Source organism: Oryctolagus cuniculus, chromosome 1 (genome assembly GCF_051225735.1).
Source record: "Oryctolagus cuniculus isolate XC-2025 breed Fujian yellow rabbit chromosome 1, ASM5122573v1, whole genome shotgun sequence".
NCBI classification, from domain to species: domain Eukaryota; kingdom Metazoa; phylum Chordata; class Mammalia; order Lagomorpha; family Leporidae; genus Oryctolagus; species Oryctolagus cuniculus.
This window is the reverse complement of record NC_142867.1, coordinates 192611876-192637102: the sequence shown is the minus strand read 5'-3', so window position 1 is coordinate 192637102 and position 25227 is coordinate 192611876. Positions and strand designations below refer to the sequence as shown.

The following is a 25227-nucleotide window of genomic DNA, read 5'->3' as shown; positions in this document are numbered from 1 at the left end:
CCTCCCTCAGCCTCTCTCCCTCTCACTCTCCTTCCTTCTCCCTTTCTTTCTTTTTTAGTTTGTGAAATAACATATTTTAAATTTACATTACAGTAAAAAGGCTTAAGACTTTACTGAAAAAAGATGTTTAACAAGTAAAAAGCAAAAGATCATAGTTTAGAGGAAATATAAACAACAGCTATAAACAGTAATAGAATAGAAAATGACCATTTTACCATATACAATAAAATAATCACAGTTCATTCAAATTAAAGTAGTATAACATTCTTAACCATTGGTTCGACGAAGGTATAAAACAAAGTTTACTATATTTGCAGCAACATTGATACATATATTTCTTTGCTTTTTCTTTCTTTTAATTTTAGCTACAATATATAAGGGAAAACATGATATTTGTCTTTCTGGGATCGGCTTATTTCACTCAATACTATGTCTTTCAGTTGCATTCATTTTGCTGCAAATGATAGAAATTTGCTCTTTTATATAGCTGAATAATATCTATCTGTACTATATACATACTTAAATAGTCAAACCAAATTTTGGCTATTGTGAACAGTGCTGCTGTAAACATGATGGCACAGGTATCTCTTTGATACAATGTGTTCTAGCGTTTTGGGTATATTCCCAGTGGTGGGATTACCAGATCATATGGCAAGTCTATTTTTAGTGTTTAAGGAAATCTTCACACTGTTTTCCACAATAACTATACTAATTTACACCAATAATGGATAAGTGTTCCTCTTTCTGCACATCCTCATAAGTATTTGTTACTCTTTGTGTTTTGGATTTTAGACATTTTGACAGGGTTGAGATGATATCTCATTGTGGTTTTGATTTGCATTTTCCTGGTAACTAATGATGTTGAGTTTTTTTTTTATATTTATTGACTATTTTAATTTCTGCTTTTGTTCTTTAACATATTAAAACTTGATTGTCTTCATACCTTCTTGCATCATCTACCTGTTATTAGTAATATTTAACTTATTTATAAACAAATTGAATGAAAATATTCAATTTGGTAAAGATAATTTAATGTCCTAAATGTTATTTTCTGTTACCTACTTAAATATACCCATTAATTTACAGTAATGAATATAATGAAGGTCTATATCTGAAAATGCAAGAAATAGTGTCTTAAGGGATGGGTACATAAGTTTTGGATTTCCATGAATTGGCAGTATTGAAGTACATATGTGCTTTTTTTGAGAACTAGAACAAAAACAGCCAGGTGGAAAATGACATGAGAAATTTGAGTTGAGCACTATTGGAAGAAACAAAGTTTTTTTCTTCATATTGCCAAGATTTTTTTTTGTTTCATTTCATTTAGAATATCCACTGGAGATGATTTCAAGATGTAGAGTCCTTATATGTACAGTATCCTCAATGAAGTTGGAGCACACGTGTTGAAATTGCTTCATGTTCCGGTAAGAGGAAAATATTCTTAATATGTTGTCTCCTGGGAAATATGGTAGTTATGTACAAGTGGGCAGTAAAAAATTCATGATAAAAATGAAATTAAGATATAAGCACAATTTCCATGAAGTACTTGAAGCCCCATCATATATATGTAGCATGTGTTTGCATGTGTGTGTATGTATGTGTGTATGTATGATTCATTTTTATTAACAAATGATGAAACAAAAATTATGAATGTTTGTAACCGAGTACATAAATCTGAGATTTAGGAAAAAACAACTTTATTTTGCAATGACAATTTTCTGGCTCCTAAAGCAGAGTAGGGCACAGTAAGAAATTCAGGGCAGGTATAGTGAGAATAACTATATTCTTAAAGTTGCACTTATGAAATTTGTGTTTCTTAAAAACCTCAAAATAATTAGTTTAGGTTAAGGGCAGGACCCTTGGGTCTCAAACTATCATTTAGAAAAGAGTCATAATTGCCTTCCATCAGATTAAAAAATAAAGTGAAGTAATTTTTTTGTTTCACTACTCTTGAAGCGAGAAAGGTTTCTGAAAGTCATTGTTTACAAAGATGATGTTTCAGCTAAATTGAAAGTTATAGAGAAATTGTCATAGGAAAATATATGATATAATTTTTGTCTCATATTTGCTGTAAAATGAAAATCTGTACATGTCCTGTGTGTATATATATATATATATATATATATGAGCTGTCATGACTAATGACATGGTTTAATGAAACTAGTATTAATTCCTCCTATTTGGTTAACTGGTATACTACCTTGAATAACTAACTTAAAAGTCTCATTTCCTGTTAGCTATCCAGTGAGGTTGTTTGAAGACTACATTGAAATTAGAGATAATGTATGCAAAACATCATTCTGTCTGGTCCACAGTAAAGACTGAATAAACAGAAGCCACAACTAAGACCTCATGACAGAAGAACTATTAAAATGTAATCTACTGTCTTGTAGCTCTATCTATGACAATTTTTGATAAAGAAGTGTATATCTAAAAGATTCTTTCCATTCTATATGATTTAAAGTGAGGATCAAATGCACTTTGCTTATATATAAGACATTTGTGGCAATTTCAGATTGTCAATCAAAACCTTTAGAATTCCTGTACATTTAAGGATTTTGGCATGTGAGTAGAACATGGACTGTTTTATTCCTGAGACTCAACAGTACTATTAAATTTACTTAATTTAATGATTCTACCTAAAAAGTTTTTAGCACATCTGCGCTAGTGATTGCCAACTAGATACCCACTCTGGTTTAGATTTGCTTGAGTTATTGAGCAGTGGGAACTTGTAGAGTATTGTCTAAGTGACAGATGTGCTTACAGATTCTTGCTTCTATGTTGGTAATAATCAACAACATTTCTGTGAGAGCAGATACCAGGCCTGCAATTGAAAATGGCATTTGTATTTTCTATCCTACAAAGTGGGGTGGGGGGTAGTGAAAAAAATCCAGACAGGTTTTCAAAATAACATTCAGAAGAGAAGCCTATAGTCATCTTAAGCTCCCAATATTTGTTTCCATTTCACATGGAAAAGTAAAACCATGTAAAATTAACGAATGCGTTGATAATATTAGACTAGGATATCTAACATCTACAGAGAGCAACTTTTGCCAGAGCATCACAGATAGGGAACTCAAGCCATTCTTTACTCGAGCTGCTTTCATTCTGAGAACACCTTCATAAATGCCTATGTCCCTCCTATACTGCATTGCTTTTCAACTCAAGAGTCTTGAATGTGTAAATCCTAACCTCAAATTCCCAGATTTCTTCTCTACACCCAGTTTTGTATTGAGTTAAAAAGCTGCTGTTTCTTAGGGTTAAACTGTCTCTTCTTAAGGACCGTGTTTCTCTTTGCCTTGATTCTATGATAACCTTATATTTCCTTTCTGTTTTGCTAAATGTAAGATAATAATCGAATTACTTAACCTCTTTTAATATCAGTACTATATTATTGTGCTATATAAGGATCATAATAATTATATTGCTTATATTTTAAGTATTACGAAGAATATATATAAGTCAGCTTCTCTTTAGTACATTGCTGGTGATCTTACACGGAAGCTATATATCCAGAATTGCAAATAAGTTTATTATATGCGAATGCCCAAATATCCATAAAGAACTTCTTGGAATCTTCCAGAATCAGGACATGATTTGTTCAGAAGACAGGAGTGCCTCATGAGGTTAGTGGAGGCAGGGAAAAAGAAGCCTCAGTTTCCTTAGCTTTCTGTAGAAAGTCACAGAAGTGCCTCACCAAGAAACTAGGCATTTTATTCACTTATCAGGCCAAGGGTTTGTTCATATCATCTGCATGAGGATGTGCCTTGATCATGACCTTTTTCATATTTGAATCTCTAATCCAACCATAATCAAGCATTACAGTCTTTACAATGTACTGGAAAACTTATTTAAACATAAGGTATATATTTGCATAGTTTGGGGTGCTGTTCCTGGGTTCCTGCCTCTGTAGGATGGCTAGGGTCTCAAGAATCTACATTTTAAAGATAGTTTTCCAGAACCAGAGTAATTCTCACCTACCATACTAACTCAGACTTAACATCTTTCTGCCTTGAATCTTTAAGTTTTATAGTCTAATTCAGGAGATTTATTGTGGGAAATCAAATGGAACAATTTTATCCTATAACTGTTAGAACCTGTAGTTAAGATACAGAAGAGCTTTGATAGTGATACCCTTCACTTTTTGGCAGTAATGTGGCAAAGAATTTGATTCTATGGCATAAGAGAAGTTAGGAGAATAAGTAGGTAAGCAAGAAAGCAAGATAGATTAGGTAGGTAAGTAGATGGATAATTGCTGATCCAGTTAATAACAGCAAGGGTTCTGATTTGCCTAACATTTAGTGAAAACTACCTGAATAACAACTTGCTTTCATATGTATTAATTTACAAAATATTCATTATAGTTCTTCTCAATATTTTCTATCCCCATTGTACAGATTAATAAAAATATCTCTATAGAAGTTAATGGCCCATTAGTTTATAAAGTTGGAAAATGGTGGTTCTAGGACTGAATCTTGGCACCAAGACAGTATGCAACTGGTACAGCTGTTTTCTAATCCTGGGATAACTCAATTTTCCAGCCGTGAAAGATTTTTTATGCCAGCAGCATAAGCACATATTGGTGCAATCAGCCTGCATTTTTTTTGTTTAAGCTCCTTAACATTTAATTCACCATCACCTGCTTATAGGCATCAGAAGAGTAGGCCTATTTATTTATCTGCTTTGTAAAACCACTCATGAAGAATTTTTCTGAAAAAAATATCTCAAGTATCTTCCTGCACATTTGTGTCATTTATCATCAGTATGTTTGTTGATTTTAACCAATTCTTTTGAGTGCTTGAATGTTATCTTTTGGTTAAATCAATTATCAAGGGAGTAAGCCCAGCTCAGCAGCTGGCCCTATAACCCCTTTTGAATAAAAAAAAACCATAAACCAAAATACATATATATGTGTATTTTTAATATATTAAAACATAATAATATATGTATATATACACATGTATATATATACACATATATACACATGTATATATACACATATATTCATATATATATATGTCCACATATATATGTATATCTAAGTTTGGCTTTGTGTCTGAGTTCTGGCCGGTAAGATGTTACCTAAAATAAATTACCTGTCATATTCATGAAGGGTGTACAATGCTTGTTTTCTTCTTTTTTCTTGGCCTACTTTAGAAAATAGATGTCCTGGTGAGTCATCTTATATCTTGCAGAATAAAACAATAGTCTGAATGTGGTAGAGCAACAACAGAAAAGGAGTCTGGCTTATGGCTTGGTTAACAGATCATGACAGTTCAGGAATGCTCTTTGGCTGAATGTTGTGTGAAAAATAAATAAGCTTCATCACCATTGCTATCAGACCATTTTACATGACAGAATATCCTAACAAACTCATGCATTCTTCCACATATGAACATTCAGCATTCTGTGATTCCATTTGGAAGTCAATCTTAGCCTGACGAGAAGCACTGAGCCCTGAAAAAAGAACAGTATAATGATTGCCTAGACATTGTTTATATAGACAATGAATCTTCTCATGTTGCCTATATTACTCCTCATACTATTTTGCTGACAACTTTTTCCCATGATCCATCATTAGCTCTGTTTTCCTGTATCCCTTTCCAGAGTAACACATGAAATTGTTACTTTTTTTTTCAGTTCTCTTGCTACTACATATTTATTCAGATACAGTGTTAAAGAGGCAAATAAGATCCAATAAAATAATAAAATTTGAGATGACCATGCAATCCTTGCCCTGATTCATGACATTCAAAGTAAAATTTAAAAGCCACATCAGTCTTTCCAAGTAAAACATACATGGACTGCATTCAGTGGATACCTAAACTTCTGCTACTAGATAACATCTTTGAATCTATATAACCTATGAGTTTTTTCACTATTCCCTGTCATTCTTTCAGTCATTCACCTGGCTTATCATGATTTTGTACATAAGACAAAAACTGACCTTTAGTATATGCCTTTGGATCTTTATTTTAGGGAAAAAATTAAATCCATATTTAATTTTCATGGTAGCCAAAATGTATCTTGTATCTCATGGATTCCTTGTTCTCTCAGCTCCATAATTTGGTCTTGATTTACTATTTAGTTGCAATTTTGCTTCAAAGATGTTCCCTACCAGATGACTATTTGACTATAATAGCGGTACTCTGGAATCTAGCCTGAGATTGCCTGTTTACATTATTTAGCAGGATAGTTTGTGCACCTTTTGATTAATGTAGTATAAGCCTATTATGTGCCTCAATATATCTTATGACTGATTGTCTACTATAACTGAAGTATTTTTTATACCATCTATTACTCCTCCAATGCATCATCTACCCCTAAGGTTACCAACTGGTACTTTCAACTCAGTGTTCAACACATGCTATCCACTTAATTCCCCTTAACATTTGATATATATTTACATATATATAATATATATAATATATATATATATTTAGTAACCAACTCAACAAATGTTTACTTAATATTTGTTTAGTGCCATGTGTTGTTTTAGACAACAGAGAGGAAGATATCAATGAGCTTCTTCCCTACCACTAGTTTTTCTCGAATAAAGAAAACAAAGTGCAAAAAATGCACAAAAAACAGCCAGTCACTTTTTTTTCCTAAAGATTTATTTTAAAGTCAGAGTTACACAGAAAGAGAAGGAGAGGAAGAGATAAATAGAGAGAGAGAGAGAGTGAGAGAGAGAGTCTTCCATCTGCTGGTTCACTCCCCAATTGGCCACAACAGCCAGAACTGCACTGATCCAAAGCCAGAAGCTAGGAGCTTCTTCCGGGTCTCCCACATGGGTACAGGGACCCAAGGACTTGAGCTGTCTTCTACTGCTTTCCCAGGCCATAGCAGAGAGCTGTATTGAAAGTAGAGCAGCTGGGACTTGAACTGGTGCCCGCATGAGATGCCGGCACTGCAGGCAGCAGCTTTACCTGCTACGCCACAGCTCCCACCCCCCAACCAGTCACTTTTTAAGACTAATAGTATAAAATGTCAGGTTTTTTTTTTTTTTTTTTTTTTGACAGGCAGAGTGGACAGTGAGAGAGAGAGACAGAGAGAAAGGTCTTCCTTTTTGCCATTGGTTCACCCTCCAATGGCCGCCGCCGGCGCACCTCGCTGATCCCTGGTCTTCCATGTGGGTGCAGGGCCCAAGCACTTGGGCCATACTCCACTGCACTCCCAGGCCACAGCAGAGAGCTGGCCTGAAAGAGGGGCAACCGGGACAGAATCCGGCACCCTGACTGGGACTAGAACCCGGTGTGCCGGCCCCGCAGGCGGAGGATTAGCCTATTGAGCTGCAGTGCCAGCCAAATGTCAGTCTTAATAGCAGAGATCAAAGAAAATTGCTCAGTTTTACTGGAAGGTGAGATAGAATAATTTTTCCAGAATATCACAGCTATTTAGTGCCAGAGGAGGGAAAAGGATTCACATCATGTATGTCTGCTATCCTAGCTCATGCAGTCAGCTTTATTTAACTACAGAGTTCTCTGGCTCTTTGTGATTTCTATAATTAAATGCTGTTCACAAGTTGGAACACCTATCACTCTCCCCATCATTTTTTTTTTTTTAAGATTTATTTATTTGAAAGTTAGAGAGAGCAATATCTTCTATCCACTACTTTCTGTCCCCAAAAGGACACAACAGCTGGAACTGGGACAGGCCAAAGCTAAGAGCTTAGACCTCCACTGGGATCTCCCACATGGGTGGGAAGGACTCAAATACTTACTTATCACCTGCTGGCTTCCCAGGTGCAGTAGCAGGGAGCTGGATCAGGAGTAGAGCATCTGGGATTTGAAAAAGCACTCTGATATGGGCTGTGGGTGTCCCAGGCTGTTTCTTAACCTACTGCCCACAGGGCCCATCCCTCCACATCACTTACTCTTCTTCCTTCTAATTTGCAGTTATATTGTAACTTGGAGTTGATATAATATACAAATTTAGAATTTTTCAAGAAAGAGCTTCCAAATATTCGGCTTTCATATATACTCTACTGTACTTGATCCAAATGAAATTCCATTCATGGTCTGTCAGTTCTCTTTTCCAGCCTCCCCATTCACAATAACTCCCCTTTCACGTTACAGGACAGGACTGCCTTTCACTCATGTCCTTATTTCTCAGCTTGTGCTTCCTTTTTATTCCATGGAGGAATAAAAAGTCAGTGGTGCTCAGGAAATAGAACAATCAAGACGAAAATGGGACAATCACAGAACAAACCAAGGGAGCTTACCTAAGAAATAAGAAGAGAACATCTTATTTAGTGCAGATGGCAAACTTATAGCAGTGCTACTGTCTTTGTCTACCCGTTGTCTGCCACTTGATTAAGCTGTATTTCCATCTACCATTATTTTCCATATCTGTATAACCAAGGTTTCAAGGAACATGTATAAAGTAGATAACAAACCAGAAACTATATGTTTTGTAAATAGATGAACTTGTAAAATTTAATTTTTATAGCAATTTTATTTTATTTATCTAATTTAAAGATTTATATTATTTATTCATTTATTTGAAAGAGTTAGAGAGAGAGAGAAATCTTCCATCTGCTGGTTTACTCCCCAGATGCTGGCAAGGGAATGGGCTGAGCCAGGCCAGAGCCAGGAACCAAGAGCTTCATCTGGGTCTCCCACCTGGGTAGCAGGGGTACAAACATTCAGTCCATCTTCTGCTTTTTACAGGCCTTTAGCACGGAGCTGGATAGGAAATGAAGCAGCTGGCATGAATTGGTGCTCATATGACATGCTGCTGTCTCATGCCATGGTTTTACCTGGTATGCCACAACATGAGCCCCTGGAAATCAATTTTAAAAGTTGTGGGAGTTGTGGGGTATGTGGAAGAAGCACCTGGCTCTTGGCTTCAGCCTGACCCAGTCCTGGCTATTGTAACCATCTATGGGAATGAATCTCTCTCTCTGACACTCTCTCTCACTCCCTCTCCCTCTCCCTCTCCCTGTCTCTATACTTCTGAATTTCAAACAAATAAATCTTAAAAGAAAGTGATGTGGAAGTGTATTCATATATAAGTATACTTCTTTGTGTTTCAAAATTATTTGAAAAAGAAAACATTGGAAGTCCTTGTAAGCATAGTGTTTTTTCTAAATTGATGAGGAAAGGTAGGGGAATACATGATGGAAATTATAGAACCCCAGATTTCCACTGTTCCTCAGGATTTCTACCTTCATGCAATTTCAGTATCATTCTTGAGGATTTTAGATATTTGCCTTTTGTGTAACTCAAATATCAGTGTCAACCTTTTGAAGTTAATTTTCACTCTAATTATTTTTCAGTGTTATTTTTTTTGCATCTTGAAGTTCATTTATTTATTTATTTATTTATTTTTAACTTTTATTTAATGAATATAAATTTCCAAAGTACGGCTTATGGATTACAATGGCTTCCCCCCCATAACGTCCCTCCCACCCGCAACCCTCCCCTTTCCCATTCCCTCTCCCCTTCCATTCACATCAACATTCATTTTCGATTCTCTTTATATACAGAAGATCAGTTTAGCATACATTAAGTAAAGATTTCAGCAGTTTGCTCCCACACAGAAACATAAAGTGAAAAATAATAGATGATTTTTTAAATGATGATGAAATCAGATCAGACCTATTGTCATGTTTAATCCCAGTGAGAGTCAAGTTGGGAATTGATAATTTCTTTTTTTTTTTTTTTTTACAGAAGATCAGTTTAGTATACATTAAGTAAAGATTTCAACCGTTTGCACCCCCATAGAAACACAAAGTGAAATATACTGTTTGAGTACTCGTTATAGCATTAAGCCTCAATGTACAGCACATTAAGGACAGAGATCCTACATGAGGAGTAAGTGCACAGTGACTCCTGTTGTTGACTTTACAAATTGACACTCCTGTTTATGGCCTCAGTAATCTCCCTATGCACCAGTCATGAGTTTCCAAGGCTATGGAAGCCCCTTGAGTTCTCCGACTCTTATCTTGTTTAGACAAGGTCATAGTCAAAGTGGAGGTTCTCTCCTCCCTTCAGAGAAAGGTACCTCCTTCTTTGATGACCCATTCTTTCCACTGGGATCTCACTCACGGAAATCTTTCATTTAGGTGTTGTTGTTGTTGTTGGGTTTTGTGTGTGGGTTTTTTTTTTTTTTGCGCCAGAGTGTCTTGGCTTTTCATGCCTGAAATACTCTCATCGGCTTTTCAGCCAGATCGGAATGCCTTTAGGGCTGATTCTGAGGCCAGAGTGCTGTTTAGGACATCCGCCATTCTATGAGTCTGCTGAGTATCTCGCTTCCCATGTTGGATCACTCTCCCCTTTATTTATTCTATCTGTTAGTATTAGCAGGTACTAGACTTGTTTATTATTTTTATATAGATAACAATAATGACCAGTATATTATTTATCAATTTCTTTGATGAAAAACATGGTGGTAAAATCAGCTACAAAATAACACTGAACTTGTTTATGTGCTCAGTGTTATTTTGTAGCTGATTTTACCACCATGTTTTTCATCAAAGAAATTGATAAATAATATACTGGTCATTATTGTTATCTATGTAAAAATAAGAATTCAGTGCATATAGTAGCTTTGAGAACATGTGCACTAAATTAATGAATAAGTAAATAAAGGATTTATTCCAATATGGGAAACTAAATGACAAGATTTTTAGATCTTTCATAAGAATATGAGAGCAATTGTACTGTCATATGTGTTTGCCAAGTTGCAAAAGGGGTTTATCACACAGTATTACATAATTTAATTGCATGGTATCATTAGCATGCAAGTGCCAAGGAGGCGTTTGTGTCATTGTCATTATATGCAGCTCCAAGCTATATCACACAATCACTGAAAAAAGAATAGGGCATAGCTTTTTCTTCTCAAATTTGAGGAATGACAGTAAAATTATGATTGTAGTATAATTATATCTGTACATCTAGATGCTAATAAATGCCTTGCTGTCCTAGAGTTTTAGAGAAGTGTCTGGCCTCTCTGAGCCTTCTCTGGCACTGGTCATAGTTTCTAATCTTTTTTGTATTTTTTTGCAGATAATGAATAGCTTGAGAACAAGATAATTTCAAGATAATTTTTTTTAGGATTTATTTATTTGAAAGAGTTACAGAGACAGAAGGAGAGAAACAAAGACACACACAGTCAGAGAGAGAGAGAGAGATGTTCCACTTGCTGGTTTATTTCCCTAGATGGCTACAATGGCCAGTACTCAGCCAGGCCAAAGCCAGAAGCCAGCAGCTTTATCCAAGTCTCCCTATGGATGCAGAGACTCAAGCAATTGGGCCATCTTCTGCTGCTTTTCCCAGTCTATTAGCAAGTAGCTAAATCAGAAGTAGAGCAGCTGGAACACAAACTGGCACCCATATGTGATGCCAGCATGCAGGCAGTAGCTTTACCTACTATACCACAATGCCAGCCCCAAGCACTTTCAAGAGGATTTTACTACATTATTTCCCATACTGAATTCCATTACTAAATCAGTTTATCTTCCTTCAGATCAATTTTTTCATTCATTCTTTCTTTTCTTGTTAGGAGGTACAGTGGTGGTGAGTTAGGGTGGAGAGGGAAATATTAGTGTTCTATTTAAGATATATTTGTCAATTTTCTTCTTTTCAGGGGCATTTAGAGCAGAAAGTGCATACCTAAAATATAATTGTATAACTCTGTAGACACCTGTCAAAATCTTGATGTGTTCCATTCCTATAATTGGCATTATATATTCAAAGTAAGTTTTGCAAACAGCAGGAGCACACAGATTGCAAGAGAGCTGCCTGTTAAATAGGGGCAATCTGCAGTAATGGAAGCTCTGTCAGCACCCCTTCATTGTACGGGGGTTATTAACTAGGGTCTCACAAACCACCTTCCTCATTCCTATTGCCTACACATATACACACCCAAAGTTTTAGCACCTATTTTATAATTTCATTAGCCAAAGCATTCTTATTAAGTGTCTTCACACAGATCCAACATGAAATGGCTATGTTTATTATAATTCTATTATTTACAACAAGCAAACACCCAAAATAAAACTACTCAAGCACAATGTAATTGTGTTATTTTTCATGTAAAGTAAGAAAAAATAGGGAGCCTTATAGTTGAGCATCTGTCAATAAAATGGAGATTCAATTAGCTGTACACCTTTCATGACATGCCTTGCTATTTTCAGAAAGTGACTTCTAAGAATATTTAGCCTCATTAAGCTGCAGAAGGGAAAACGCCATGAGGAAAACATGTAGATTTTTTTCCTTGAAATTTAAGTAATAGATTTTATTTAATAAAATATAAGTAATTTTAGTAAGCTGTTGATATCTTTTTCATATTGCCTACATGATCTCTATGTGATAGACCTTCCAATCATTTATCAAAAAAATTCTATTATTAAAATGTTTCACCATGAATTTGAATATACAGTCTAAGTTAAATATGTGGATTAGCATACCTTAAGCCAGTTTTAATTCTCTAAAATACTATGTTATAAATTGAATAGCAGTGTAGGTACTGAGAAAAATCAGCATAATGTGTATTAAAATGAAAATTAGAGTTTATGAATTCTTCAGAAAAAATATTCATTTAGAAATAGCTGTTAATCTTGGGTCCAGTTTATTTAATTTTAAAATATTTTAGGTAATCGAATTTCATGTATTTCATATACAGATTTGGGAGCATAGTGATATTTCCCACTGCACTCTCCCTTCTACCCACAGTCCTACCCTGCCTCCTCCTTCCCTTCTTATTCTTTTTTTTATAAGATTTATTTTATCTGAAAGGTAGAGTTACGAGAGGCTGAGGCAAAGAGAGAGAGGGAGAGGGAGGGATGGGGAGGGACAGAGAGAGAGAGAGAGAGAGAGACAAAGAGAAAGAGAGAGAGCAATCCATCTTCCATCTGCTGGTTCACTCCCCACATGGCTGCAACTGCCAGAGTTGCACAAATCCAAAACCAGGGAGTTTCTTCTGGGTCTCCCATGTGGGTACAGGGGCCCAAGGACTTGGGTCATCCTCCACTGCTTTCTCAGGCCATAGCAGAGAGCTGGATCATAAGTGGAGCACTTGGGACTCAAACTGGTGCTCATATGGGATGCTGGCACTACAGGCGGTGGCTTCCCACTATGCCACAATTCTGGCCCCTTCTATACTTTCTTTTAATTTTTACAATGATCTCATGTATATATTTTGAGTACCAGGCTTCCAGTCTCATTCTGACTTCTAGAATTTACTGGATCAAAATACAGTGGATACTGGGAGAGAAAGCCTACTGTGTGTTTACGAAGGAGAGGACAGTGCTTTACTGAACAGCTAACTTACTGCCAAGTAATATGTAAGATTTGGGAGCAGCTGGGTTGGCGCTGTGGCTCACTTGGTTAATCCTATGCCTGCATGCCGGCATCCCATATGGGCGCCGGGTTCTAGTCCCGGTTGCTCCTCTTCCAGTCTAGTTCTCTGATGTGGCCCGGGAAGGCAGTGGAGGATGGCCCAAGCACTTGGGCTCCTGCACCTACATGGGAGACTGGGAGGAAGCTCCTGGCTCCTGGCTTCGGATCAGCGTAGCTCCGGCCGTAGTGGCCATTTCGGGGGTGAACCAACGGAAGGAAGACCTTTTTCTCTGTCTCTCCCTCTCACTGTCTGTAAACTCTACCTGTCAAATGAATAATAATAATAATAATAATAATAATGATGATTTGGGGCAGCAATCATTGGTAATTGTACAGTGGGGAAGAGGATGGCCAAAGGTGAGGACAGGTGCACAGCAATAGAGAAAGTATAAAAAATACTTCCCAAGGGGCTGGCACTGTGACATAGTAGGCTAAATCTCTGCCTAGGTGCCAGGTCCCATGTAGGTACCGATTCCTGTCCTGGCTGCTCCTCTTCTTTTCCAGCTTTTCAGTTATGGCCTGGGAAAACATGGAAGATGGCCCAAGTGCTTGGGCCTCTGAACCCACATGGGAGTCCTAGAAGAAGCTCCTGGCTCCTGGCTTCCTGGCTTCTGATTGGCCCAGCTCCCACAGTTGGGGCCATTTGGGGAGTGAACAAGCAGATGGAGGACCTTTCTCTCTGTCTCTCCCTCTCTCTGTCTGCAACTCTACCAGTCAAATAAATAAAATAAAATAAAATACTTTTTAAATGACTTTTACAATTATATTGATCTTCTTATGCAGATTAAAATGATAATTAGCTTTCCAAGTATTGATATTTGAACATAGGCACAGATAATTCTCAGTAATAGAACTTAATTCTAACTAAGACTGAAAGATAAATTGGCCCATTTATGTGCTTTTTAATCTAGTGGGGTTGTAAACACTGGGTTGTTACTAAGACAGTAGTTCTTAATAAAGGTAAACACTACCTTTTGGCTTAGAGATTTTGGGAATGTGGGATAGCAGTGCACTACATTCATTCATTGTCAGATGCACCTTATGTACTTTCTAAATACCATATACTAAACCTTGGAGTTAGAGGAATTAGGAAGATAGAACCTTTATTCTCAGAACCTCAAATGGAAGTAGAATAAGCAAGCCTATAAAACAATAACTAACTATCATGGTTATAATGGTTATAATTCTAGGAAGGTATAGTTGAGAGAGTGATTATATCTGCATAGTGATAACAGAAAGATTACATAGAGAATGTGTCATTTATTTTGGTCTAAATCTATGACTCTTTAGGAAGAAAAGAGAGTTTTAGGGAACTTTAAATCCGTGGATAAACATACAAAAAATTATCACAGCTCAGAAGTATTAAAGAATATTGTAGGGGTGGGTATTTGGCTCCATGATTTTTTTTAAGGATGTTATTATTTATTCGAGAAGTAGAGTTACAGACAGTGAGAGGGAGTGACACAGAGAAAGGTCTTCTGTCTGCTGGTTTACTCCCCATATGGCAGCAAAGGCCAGAGCTATGCTGATCCAATGCCAGGAGCCAGGGCCTCCCCCGGGTCTCCTATGTGGGTATAGGGGCCCAAGGACCCAAGCCATCCTCCACTGCTTTCCCAGGCCATAGCAGAGAGCTGGAAAGGAAGAGGAGCAGCCAGGACTAGAACCAGCACCCCTATGGGATGCCAGCGCTGCAGGCGAAGGATTAACCCACTGTGCCACAGCGCCAGCCCCAGCTCCATGATTAAAAACTGCTCAGATCACTTGAAACAATTGCATCCCATATTGGAGTACTTGGGTTTTAGTCCCAGCACCTCTTATGATTCTAGCTTCCTACTAATGAACACCTGGAAAGTAACAGATGATGGACTGAGTGCTTGGTTCCTGGCCACCGATGTGGGAGACCTAGATTAAGCTCCTGGCTCCTTTCTTTGGCTTGTCCCAGCCCTGGCTGGTGGGGGCCTTTGGGTAGTGAATAATTGGAAGATCTCTGTCTCTGCTCTACAAGTAAAATGAAACCAAATTAAAAATTAAAATATTATGTCCTTTAAAACAAGAATGTGGCATAAGCAAAAATAGGAAGTTCTTTTACAAATCTAGAAAATAGAGGCTTCATAACAGGGAGTAGAGGTCTAGAGAAGTCACTTTAAGAATTATGAATCCAACATCAAGGATGAATGAAATAGTAGGTCATTGAGTGAGGTCTGAGCAGAGGAAAAGAGTAGATACTACACTTTTTGGTCATTTCTTGATTGTCAGCACTTTTATGGTCTTTGGTAGCCTTCTAAATGCTTTATGATCTTCAGTAACCTTCTAAGGCCTTTCTCTTCATTCACCTACATGGTCATTCTTTCTGCACTGTAAGAGTTCCTATGGAACCATAAAAGGCACAAAGCTACTTCACAGATAGAATTTATAGAATTAAAAAATAATGGAAGGAAACTAATAAAGCAAACTTTCCTTTCTATAAGTTGTCCCTATAAAGATATGACAGAACCAGTGTGCTGGTCTGTTGATTAATCCCTTTGGATAGTTCAATTTTTGCTTCAGTTTTTGTTTGTTAACATTACATCTGGGGAAAAGAGGATGGACAAAATCATGGAAACTTGAAATAGTATAATCTATGTTATAGCATATAGTAGAAAGGAAGTTCAAAAAGTTTGTGGAAAATAGAATTAAAAGTCTATGTTAGTGCAAGAAATTTTGAAATCTATGCATAGTTTTATAATAATATACATTTCCATGAACTTTTTGAAAACAAAACTATTACTAAAATGCAAGACAAGAGACATGAATTGAAGAAGGAATTATAAAGCAAAAGGAACAAAAAATAACCTGGAGATTCTTAGCCTATCCATTTTCCAAAAAATAAGATCAGCAGGAGTAATGTTAAACAGTCATTCTATAAAGAAATAATCTATATATTTAATTAGCCTTTTTAGCAGAAGTCAGTAATAAGAGATAGATTACATCAGTAGAGATCCTGCCTATTTGGACTAAGTGAGATGAGATGGACATGAGACAAGGGAAATTTCAGACTTCTGAGACTCTACAGGAAGGGGCAATAGAAGTATCTGGCTGTGAAAGTGCCACCCACATCTGAGGGGGTGGGACTGCTAATCTCAGGGATGAGGGATGGAGTCACTGCTCTGTTATGCATAGTAGCTTGGGTTGTTACACTGCTGGGATAGAGGGCAGACCATCAAACCAGAGAGTATTCTCTTCAGGTTTCAGTTTTAACAGGATGTGCCTTGCTAAAGTTTTAGACTTGCTTGGGAACCACCATCACTTTCTTTTTTCTTGTTTCTCCATTTTGGAATGATAATATCTGTCTCGTGCCTCTCCTACCATTCTGTTTTGGAAGCAAATAGCTTGTCTGATTTCACAGGTTCACAACTTAAAGGAAATCATACAAGTTTCACTCTACATGACTTAGATGATATTTGGATGAGACTTTGGACTTAGAATTAATGCTAGGATGGGTTAAGACTTTCAGGACTGTTGAGTTGAGGTGAATGTATTTTGCATGCCAAAAGGGCATGCATTTTAGGGGGACAAAGAATAGAATATAGACTGACTTATGTATCCCCCAAATCAATATTTTGAAGCCATATTACACATTGTGACTATTTTAAACACAGGGTCTTTTAAAAATTTATTTATTTGTCTGAGAAGCAGAGTTATAGACAGAGATAGGGCGATAAAGAGAGAGAAGTCTTTCATCTACTGATTCACTGCCCAAATGTCTGCAATGGCTGGAGTCAGGCTAATCCAAAACCAGGAACCAGGAGCTTCCTCTGGGTCTCCCATGTGGGTATAGGGGTCCAACCACTTAGGCCATCTTCCACTGCTTTCTCAGGCCACTAGCAGGGAGAATGATTGGAAGTGGAGCAGCCAGGACTCAAACTGGCACCCATATGAGATGCAGACACCACAGGCAGAGGCTTAACCTACTACAACACAGTGTGGGCCTAAGACAAGGCCTTTTAAAGATAGTTAAAGCTGGCTTAGATCATAAGGATGGGGCCCTAATCCAAAATTACTGGTGTCCTTATTAAAAAAAAAAAAAGAGGAAATTACACCAAGAGTGTATGCACACAGAGCTGTGAAGGTTTTCATCTGCAAGCCAAGAGAGACTTTACCAGAAACCAACCCTACTGGCACCATTGTCTTGGAGTTTTAGACTCCAGAATAGTGAGAAAACGGATTTTTTTGTTTAGCCACCCAATCTGTGATCTCATGTTATTCTGATTCAAGTTGACTAATACAGTGTCTTCAAATGTGTCTGACCACTTATAATAATAATAATAAAGAACAAGAGGAAAAGAAGATATACATCAGGTAACATTTCAAGCCTTATATATGTTATTTGATAAACACTCTAAGTAACCCTAATGAAAATTATTATTTGATAAACACTCTTAGTAACCCTAATGAAAATTATTATTATCACTGTTTTACAGATTAAGAAAATTGCGTCAAATAGTGATATTAGTTTTTCCGTAAGCAGTGGAGAATTCAGTATTTGCCATGTTACCCTCCACAGACAGCATAATTTCTCTGGGCTTCGTTTAGTTTTTTTTTTTTTTTAATATTTATTATATTTATTTGAAAGGCAGAATTAAAGAAAGAGAAACAGAAAGAGATACAGAGATCTTCCACCTGCTGGTTCACTCTCCAAATGACTTCAGTGACTGGTGCTGGGCCAAGCTGAAGCCAGGAGCCAGGAGCCAGGAGCTTCATGCAAGTCTTCCACTTAGATACAAGGGCCCAAGGACTTGGGCCATCTTCCACTGCTCTTCCAGGTGCATTATCAAGGAGCTGGATCAGAAGTGGAAAACTGGTACAAAAACAAGCACCCATATGGGATGCCAGTGTCACAGGTGGTTTAATCCACTATGCCACAATGCTGTCCCCTTGGCTTCATTTTAATTGTCTATGATAAAAATATACATGTCACCCTGTTCAAAGCACCATTTGCATAGGTTAAATATAACAACGTGTAAGTAGAACCATTATATGTGCTAAATCACTGGTATCTTCATCAACATCACTATTTCCTTCCTTTTTTTTTTCTTTATTTTCTTTTGTTTTGTTTTTAAGGCTGAGAGCTAGAGAGGGTCAGAAAAAGAGAAATCTTTCATCTGCTCATTCACTCCTCACATCGCCTCAACAGCCAAGTCAGTGCCAGGCCATTTTGGTCTCCCAGATAGGTGGCAGGGGCTCAAGTACTCAGGCCTTCATCTTTCCCAGGCACATTAGCAGGAATGTTGGATTGGAGGCAGAGAAGCTGGGTCTTGAACCAGTGCTTTGATATAGGATGTGAGTTTAGGAAGGAGTGACTGAACCCTCTGTACCGCAGCATTAGCTCCATCAATATCCCTTTTTGCAGAGTCTTCTATTCACACTCGGGTCTCTGACTTTTCACACGATTGTGATCTCAGAAACAGCAATATCTTTGTTAAAGAGTCTTCCTTTCAAATTTTCAGATATTGCCTTTTGTTCTGTCTATGGACTCATTAGCAACAAGATTCCGCCATAAGGTCGTGTTGAACAGCATTCTTTTCAGAGCCTGGAAACTTGATTTCCTGATGACTTCATTGAGTTTGCACGTGACAGTTAATAATAGAAAATAATTGTGCAAACATTTGTGAATAGTGAAAGGACTGAACCATAAGAGAAAATTCCAGGTCTTAATATCTTCATATCATATTTTTTATCATTTATTTATTTATTATTTTTTTTAACTTTTATTTAATAAATATAAATTTCCAAAGTACAGCTTTTGGATTATAGCAGCTTTTTCTCCCCATAACCTCCCTCCCACCCGCAACCATCCCATCTCCCACTCCCTGTCCCATCCCATTCACATCAAAATTCATTTTTAATTATCTTTATATACAGAAGATCAATTTAGTATATACTAAGTAAGGTTTTCAATAGTTTGCACCCACACAGAAACACAAAGTGTAAAGTACTGTTTGAGTATTAGTTATACTGCTAATTCACATAGTACAACACATTAAGGACAGAGATCCTACATGGGGAGTAGATGCACAGTGACTCCTGTTGTTGATTTAACAATTGACACTCTTGTTTATGGCGTCAGTAATCACCCGAGGCTCCAACGCCGATCTTATTTAGACAGTGTCATAGTCAAAGTGGAAGTTCTTTCAAGTATCATTTCCGAAATGAAAAGACTTGAAAGTCATTACTCTCCTCATTACAACAATAATAAGCTAAACAAAACAAATATCAACAGCTTCTCTGGGCACACTAAGGAGTTGCAGTTACAATGCAATGAGCACCCAGGAATCATCAAAGGTCGTAAAGCTGGAATCACAGCTGGGACCTGCTTATCTGGAACAGAGCCCTGGCTGAAGCACTTAGAGGGTAACTTTGTGTGAAGGCAATTTTACCCAGTGGCTGGAGGCCATTCCTACCATGAATGGGAAACTCCCAGGCAACATGGACTTAGGGATCCAATACTTTGCTTTATCTTGAGGAATCCCACCAACTTTTCACAGTATCTTCATATTATATTAATTTTTCTCTTGTTGACTTTCTTGCTTTATTTTCTCCTTTTTATCTTTATAGAACAAAATACCCATTTTTCTCTAATATGATTATATTTTAGTACCATTTCATTAACTACTAGGTTCTCTCACATTGTTTTTGTTTCCATAAGAAAGTCTAGCTGTGTCTGGGTATATGAAGTAGAGTACATCATGTCCCTCAACACACCACTGAACATGATGCCAGAGTGGTAGAAATGAAACTCTAAATAAGAATAAAAGAGTTTATTAAGGCAACTTACATTGAAGATTAAAGTCCCTTCCCCTACAGGTTGGAGAAAAAAGCAAGATTTTTTTAAATTTTTTTGAGGGAGAGGAATAGGTTGAAAAAAATGAGAAAGAAAAGGAGATATATAGAGAGACAGAGGGAAGAAATTGAGATTCAAAGAGAGAGAGACAGAAATCTCCAGTTCGATGGAGCCTGCACTGGGCCAAGCTGAAGCCAGAAGCCCAAAACTCCATCTGGGTCTTCCATGTTTGTGACAGGGACCCAAGGACTTCAGCCATAACTGCCATCTTCCAGGTTAGGCTTTATCAGGAAGCTCTAATCAGAAGTGGACCCTAACATGAGATGTGTGTGTCTTAAAAACTGTGCCAATTTATATATATTTACAGATCAATAGGAAGCTAGGATAGGATCTTGTGTTGCAGTATTTCTTTATATATAATTTTAGGAATTAACCCCTCCGGTGTCCATCTGGTGTTTGGACCTTATTAGAAAACTTGTGCTAATATTTCAACTTTATGGTGGCATATCCTAGAGTTGCAGGTGGTCAGCAAATTTCTAAGAGAGAAAGACATCAAAAAGGAGGGGCAAGATTAAAAATGGCATTACTGTATTGTCACACAAACTATTAACAGTAGTTTTGTTTTTGCTTTAGGTTGAACTTTTTTTTAGTATTATATATTCTAAGTAGGGTCAGATATTTCATTTTCTAGTAAAATGAATTCTATGAATTATAAAATAATCAGATAAAGCTTAACAATAAGAAACAGTTTCCTAAGACCATAAGACTATATTGTAGTTTTTTTAAAAAACAATAGTACATTTTATTTAATTTCCTTATGATTCCGGAGCATCTAGTCATTAGACAACTTGCTCTAGATGCAGTTTTTCTTTTTTTTTTAACAAATACAAATGAATAGACTACTCACTATGCATATTTCGGTCCCCAATTAGTCAGTGCATGAAAACAGTGAGAATTTTAGTATTTCCAATTTAATGCAGATATTAACAAATACTTCCAATTTTTATAAGCATCATGTTTTATGGTGGATTATTTGTTATACTGCTTCTTTTCTATTTTCTCTGACTAGGTATTTTTCTACTTATTGACCATGGGGGAGAGAAAAATAGAATTTAAAAATTCATATGTATATGTATATTTATATACATACAGGTCATATTATAAGGTTTTTCATTTAAAAAGTTCTTATCAGTAGAGAATGATTTTACAGTTCCATGTTTGAAATCACTAGAAAGGATGTTTTAAAAAGTGGTATTCTGTTGTCCATTTAAATGTTATGCCCTCATAATTTTAAAGCTATTGGAACATTTAACAAATTATCATATTTTATCACATATATAAAATGTGAATCTCTTCTTTAAATGTCAGTTGCTTAAAATATCTCCCAGGAATTTGTAGGCCAAAAATCCATACCTACCTTATTGTAATTTTTGTGTTCAGTATTAAAAATAAAAGAATTTTAGCCGGCACCGTGGCTCAATAGGCTAATCCTCCGCCTTGCGGCGCCGGCACACCAGGTTCTAGTCCCGGTTGGGGCGCCGGATTCTGTCCCAGTTGCCCCTCTTCCAGGCCAGCTCTCTGCTGTGGCCCAGGAGTGCAGTGGAGGATGGCCCAAGTCCTTGGGCCCTGCACCTGCATGGGAGACCAGGAAAAGCACCTGGCTCCTGCCATCGGATCAGTGTGGTGCACCGGCTGTACTGGACTAGTATTGATAAATATCATTCTCTTGAATTGTTCACTTCATTTCTGTTAAAGAAATTAATTATAAGGCAATAGTATAATTGTTAAACAAAATCAAAATCAGCATCAAATCTTAGATCTCAGAAAATAGAACATTCCACTTTAAATGGACAGCGTTGTTATCATGATGGATTTGTTCAGCGGACAATAGCTGTATTACCAAGGCAATCTGAATTAATCTGAAATTGAGTCATCTCTCGAACAAGCATTGGGGAAATTGAAAGCAATTTTAGATTAAGATATACAAATACAATGCTGTAAACTTTAAATTGAATTTGAAATAAATTGCAATTTTTATTGTAATACTTTTTATTGTTTTCACCTCTTTTTTCTTTCTTGCAAAGGGTAAACTTGTGAAAGGTTTTTTTTGTTTTTGTTTTTTTTGCTTTTGTTTTTGTTTTTTGGTTTTTTTTGGCCAGGCAGAGTTAGACAGTTAGAGAGAGAAACTGAGAGAGACACACAGAGAGAGTTATAGACAGTGAGAGAGAGAGAGACAGAGAGAAAGGTCTTCTTTTTTCTGTTGGTTCACGCCCCAAATGGCCGCCACGGCCGGCGTGCTGTGCCAATCTGAAGCCAGGAGCCAGGTTCTTCCTCCTGGTCTCCCATGTGGGTGCAGGGCCCAAGCACTTGGGCCATCCTCCACTGCCTTTCCAGGCCACAGCAGAGAGCTGGACTAGAAGAGGAGCAACCAGGACAGAATCTGGTGCCCTGCCCGGCATGAGAACCTGGGGTGCCGGCACTGCAGGCAGAGGATTAGCCTAGTGAGCCGCGGTTTTAAAAAGGTTTTTAAAAAGGTTTTAAAAATGCATAAAATTGTATACTGGAGTACCAATTATAAATATCTGAAATAAAAGATTACTAAACATTTTAGTGATTGAGAATATTTACTCTTCCTTTTACAGAAATAAGTCCCATTTTTATCAAACACAGCATGAAAATGTTTATAGCTTATGACAGAATGGAAAATACATAAGCCCTTGACATCAAAATTATTTGTCTACTTGTCAGTCAAAATCAATTAAAGAAGATTCATGAGAGTAGGCATTTATCTGATGGGCTTCATAGCTCATATTGGTCATTTGCAGTCTCTTTCTAAGACTCTTTAGCTCATCTGTTTGCTAATGGCTGCCACTTGTCTGAGCATACAGCCTTTAGATTCTATTTTGCTGAAGGTTAGCATTCTCTTGAAAGACAGCCATATTGATCAGCATAAACCAGTGTAATAGAAGTTGAAAGTCATGGGCCAAAATGAATCAAAGTGAAATAAAACAAGTGTCAGTGACCACATTCAACCATTTTTTAAGAGTTAGCATTTGCAGACAGCTCAGGCCATTTTTGTACTTTGTCTTTCCCTTGGCCAGGAAGAGAAACTCCTTCCATTTCATACCTCATCCCCCCACCCCAACACAGGTTTCCTAGGTTCTCATGAAGTATTTTGTGCCTGATGGTGACGTACCCTATACCCTCATCATATTTCTGTCCCATGTCACATGCACTAGATTATCTTGTCCTTCTACTCTTTCACCAAAATCTGAAAGCAGAGAGAATAAAATTGGATATATTCAAGAAATATGGTTAGAAACAGCAATTGATAGTTGACAAAGCCTTCTTATACAGTTGCTGGACAAGGAGGCTAAACCCAGCTAGCTGTTTTGTGTTTAGATGGCAGTCTTTGGGTAACCCAGTGAAGCAGGCCTGTGTCATGTTGAGAACTACAGCTTAGGAGCCCACTGGCTGTGGTATGTAGAATGGGTAGCAAAGAGATAAATAAGGCAAATATATTGTATTATAGATTTTTGTGACTACATATGCAATAGAAATGAGTTTAATTAAAGCAGTAACCATAAAAATACAGAGTACATGATAGGCTTGAGAAATATTCAGGTGATGAATTGATAAAACTTTTTTTAACTAGATGTTGGGCAGAAGGATGAAATAGGAGACTAGAATGAATTCTAGTTCTTGAGTCAATGATGATAAACCAGGAAGCACAGGCTTAGAGGAAGTGACCTATGAGGGACCGTTAAACATTGTAGCAGAAATATTCTGGAACTCTGATAATGTGATAAAGTCTGTAACATACTTAATGGAATAAGTGTTCAACTAATAATAGCTATGGTTCTTGGTGATGGAAGGAGAATGTGGCTAATTGGCTTAGCCAAGGATGGAAGTTTGTCTTTAATACCCAATCAGATGGACAAAGGTTAGAGAGAGAATGAATTCAGGTTATAGAAAAGGACAGTTAAAATTATAGGCCCATGGAAAACTATGCAACAGCAGAAATTAAAGGAAAAAAAGCTACTGGGCTGCAGGAAAAAATAAAGAGTGGATATTCATAAATATATTTTGAGTTTAATGTATTCTTCCTACTTGAAAATTAGTCATAGTGCCAGGTCTTCCTCCCACCTTTTTTGTTTAAGCACCTATTTAATTTCTATTTGTCTCTTTTGTACATATTGCTTCAACATAAATGCATTTTCCATAGGAATCATTTACCAGCAATATACTATCTGGGGCTGGCGCTGTGGTATAGTGGGTAAAGCTACCGCCTGCAGTGCTGGTATCCCATATGGGTGGCAGTTCGAGTCCTGGCTGCTCCGCTTCTGGTCCAGCTCCCTGTTATGGCCTGGGAAAGCAGTAGAAGATGGCCCAAGTCCTTGTGCCCTGAATCTGCATGGGAGACCCAGAAGAAGCTCCTGGCTCCTGGCTTCAGATTGGCACAGCTCTGGCCGTTGTGGCCAATTGGGGATTGAACCAGTGGATGGGAGACCTCCCTCTTCTCTCTCTCTCTCTCTCTCTCTCTCTCTCTGTCTCTCTGCCTTTCCTTCTCTCTCTGTGTAACTCTGACTTTCAAACAAATAAATAAATCTTAATAAATATGATTGCTAATCAGATATGCTCCAGCTCTCTGTTTCATCAACCTAATCTTGGAGTCAAACTGTTGAGACAGTGATTTCATACTGTTAGAGCTCTGACAAGATGTTTGTTTCTTCACTTCACCATGTGAATTATGTGGCAACTAACAAAATATGAAGCAGTCAAGTACAGATTTGTAAAAGACAGTCCTAGATCATAGCAGTGTACATTTAATGAAAACAAGTTGGGCTAACTGGTCTCTCTCTGCCATGCAAATATGTGTAGTGGCAATGAGTAACCAGTAGCAGACAAAATGGATTGTACCTTCCTGGATGGAGGCAGAAATGCTCATGATGGTGTTGTAAAGTAGGCTCCTAAACAGTAAAAAGACATTGAACTGTCTGCAGGGAAATGAAAAAGAACTGCAAATTAAGCATAGCATGGTTATTCACTCTTTTATATCAG

At 37.2% G+C, this 25227-nt stretch overlaps 1 protein-coding gene across 3 annotated transcripts in view; it reads left to right on the top strand.

The window, feature by feature from the left end:
• The window catches only part of LINGO2 (leucine rich repeat and Ig domain containing 2), a 1387358-nt gene that overhangs the window by 272779 nt on the left and 1089352 nt on the right, over positions 1-25227 (top strand). For all 3 annotated transcript variants that reach the window (XM_051857089.3, XM_051857096.3, XM_070053181.2), the window contains exon 2: positions 1328-1424. The gene's annotated coding sequence lies outside the window, so the exon portion shown is untranslated. The remainder of the gene's footprint in view (positions 1-1327; positions 1425-25227) is intronic.